Below are 3570 nucleotides of genomic sequence, written 5' to 3'. Positions count from 1 at the left end.
GGGCCCGAATCGTTCCGACCAATATTTCAAAAGTTACAGCCCTTCGAAGTGCCACACCTCGAAAATTTTCTAAGTCCCGAGGGGTAATTTTTTTTCGGAAATCGGCAGTTTTCGCGGGAGTTCTGGTCGCCCTCCGAAGAGTTCTATCGAAGACTATTATGGTTCGAAGCGCTACGATTAATATTTCAAAAGTTACAGCCACCCAAAGTGTGCACTTCGAACATATCTATAATTTCATTGTCGATTTATCACAAAATTAAAAAGACTGTGTGTATAATACGACTAACTGACATCGACTCTATTTAATACGACTGTTACAAGTTGACAATGTAATGTTGTACCATCTTTTATTAAAAACTTACCATTCTTCTTAATTTTTTTACGTCTTTAGTGTACATCCTTCTGTTTTCTTGATTATATGATTATAAACATGTAGTCAATTTTAAACCAACTTTCTGTTAGAAGGCAACTATGAATTGATTAATCTATATATTTTTTAATAATATACTAATGTTTGGTAGTTAAGGATGTTCTGGAGTCCCAACCAAAATTATGCAGAAAATATTAAAAACATTAATATTAATGGATTCTCCAAGAATCCAAAGACAAAAAAATATATATGAATAGTTACGGCACATTTAATAGAGTGTGAAAAACGTAGATGTAGTGACTGTAAATAACTGTTACTATTAAAAAAAATTTGTTTTAAATTGTAAATTGTTTCAAATTTTGTTGCTATATTTTTGTTTGTTGATTATCTGCTTGTGTGTAAAATATTATTATATTGGTAACATTTTTTAATGTTCACATTTTTCTGTAAAACTCTTTATAAGACGGATATTCAAATCTAAATTGTTAATCGATTTGAAATTTAGTCCCGATTTTTAAAACAGAATACAGAATATGATAACAAATTTTCATGAATTTCTTTATATTTTGACTAATTCTCCAGAATACCCTTAAAATTCAATGTATGATTTATAATATACGTATCGACGTCCACGTTATTACTGTCATAACTTAGTATTAATTATTTTGTTATCAAAATGAAGGCGTTTGATTTATCAAAAATTAATTCTATATCATTAATTCCCGATCATTTATTATTTGAAACTTTATATTACAAAAATAGTTTTTAACAGCAATTTGGTTAATGGAATGAAATTGATGAAAATGATGAAAAAGAAGCGTTATTATCACGAATTCTAATATGGAAGTATAAGAATCAGGAATCAATCAATTGGGAAAAGGAATTTATTGGCAAAAGAAATAATTATATAAATTTTAGCAAAACTTATATAAATTCTGTTTTAATGTTATATGTTAAGAACAAAATACAAAGAATTACATAAAATATATAAGTAATACATGAGTAATATAATATATACTAGGAGAAAATAATAAAAGAATAAATTTGCACATTGTATGTAAAATTTAAAGAAAAAAAAATGTATAAGAAAATTTAAGCGTACACCCGCGTTGTGACAATCCGGGCTATTTCTATTCTCTCCATCCTCTTTCTCTTCCTCTTCCTTTTTTTTATCCTCTTCTCCGTCAGTGATGTGAATCCGGCCCGGTTTTTCGCGCATGCACCCCTCTCCACTGCGCACACAGAGTGACGCTCGGTCTATCGGTGTGTCGGCAGCGCTCGGCAGTGCCGAGCGAGAGGGAGAATATTACTCCCTCCTTGTCGCTCTCACTTAGCTCGCGCGATCGACGATGTTATTACGCTGGAAATGCTTTCTCGGTATCTCGGCGTGAATCTGAGTTGCCGTTGCACGATAATCAAAGAACGATCTTTGGAATAATGTAGAGATGTAAAAATAATTAATAAACATAAAAAAATTGTAGTAAAAAATTATGTTGATCTCTCTTGCAGAAATTTTCATGCTTTGACCTATACGATCCTATTATTTTGACAATTCCTTTCCGAAAAAAATTCCGTAAAAGAAAAGACGTATTTTTTTGTTTGGCCTACAATTAATATTTCCGAGTGTAATATTTGTAAGAAATTGAATTTGTCGGTAACTGTTACTTGTAAGTTAATTAATATCTTGCAAATATTTAATTTTATATATACGTACGGGGTATTTTCGTTAACAAATATATTTATATAAAAACTATATTTTATATATTTATTTATGTCGAATAATGATACACATTTAATAATGATTCACATTATTTAGTTGCACATTTCGGGCCGATTCCCGAGGCGACGCCGACGCCTTTTGTACCCCCATTACCGCTCGAGGCTCAGCGGCCGAGCCGTCGATCGCTCACGTGACGCGTAATCTCAGGCGAAGTATTCTCGCTATTTGTAGAATAAATTTCAATCTACTTTTGTTTTATATGATTCACGCTTGTCGAAGTATAAAAAATTGAAATTTATACATGTAATATGTGTATATAATGTATGTGAGGTACAAGAGGGTGGCAGTGTGGTCTTGTGGTAAAGCGCCAGACTCGTAATCCCGAGGACCCGGGTTCGAGTCCACCTGACCACAGGAATTTATATATTCCAAACTGCACCCCCCGCACGAGTGGGGCTCGTGCGGAGAAACTGGGCTATCTTTCGGATTTAGGAGAAATTAAATTAAATCAAATTAAATTTGAAATTGGTCGTCAAGCTACTTTCAAAGGATTTTCCAAGTGATTCATGAAGTATTTGGCATCCTCTATATGCATCTATCTGGTCTTGTTCAGAAATTAAATTTGAAATTGGTCGTCAAGCTAGGGGAGCTTGGAAGTTTTTTTTTTTAATTTTTTATACTTTAACAAGCGGCGTTTTTATTAAATTACTAAATTATTAAAAAAAAAAACTCCCAAGCTTTTTCCAAGCTTGATGACCAATTTCAAATTTAATTTCTGAACAAGACCAACACAAAGCTGATCAGGGATATAGAAGAATTGATCAATGAAAAGACCACCATCCATTTCTCCTCCGAAAGATAGCCCAGTTTCTCCGCACGAGCCCCAGTCGTGCGGGGGGTGGCAGTTTGGAATTAAAAATTCCTGTGGTCAGGTGGACTCGAACCCGGGTCCTCGGGATTATTACGAGTCCAGCGCTTTACCACAAGACCACACTGCCACCCTCTTGTACCTCACATACATTATATACACATATTACATGTATAAATTTCAATTTTTTATACTTCAACAAGCGTGAATCATATAAAACAAAAGTAGATTGAAATTTATTCTACAAATAGCGAGAATACTTCGCCTGAGATTACGCGTCACGTGAGCGATCGGCGGCTCGGCCGCTGAGCCTCGAGCGGTAATGGGGGTATAAAAGGCGTCGGCGTCGCCTCGGGAATCGGCGCGAAATGTGCAACTAAATCCCGGCTTTAGTATAGATCAAAGCATGAAAATTTCTGCAAGAGGGATCAACATAATTTTTTACTGCAGTTTTTTTATGTTTATTAATTATTTTTACATTTCTACATTATTCTAAAGATCGTTCTTTGATTATCGTGCAACAGCAACTCAGATTCACGCCGAGATACCGAGAAGGCATTTCCAGCGTAAAAATATCGTTGATCTGATGTGAATCTGGCCCGGTTTTTCGCG

The sequence above is a fragment of the Temnothorax longispinosus genome, chromosome 1 (assembly GCF_030848805.1).
Source record: "Temnothorax longispinosus isolate EJ_2023e chromosome 1, Tlon_JGU_v1, whole genome shotgun sequence".
Taxonomy (NCBI): domain Eukaryota; kingdom Metazoa; phylum Arthropoda; class Insecta; order Hymenoptera; family Formicidae; genus Temnothorax; species Temnothorax longispinosus.
The sequence above is the reverse complement of the archived record's forward strand: the minus strand, read 5'-3'. Positions refer to the sequence as shown.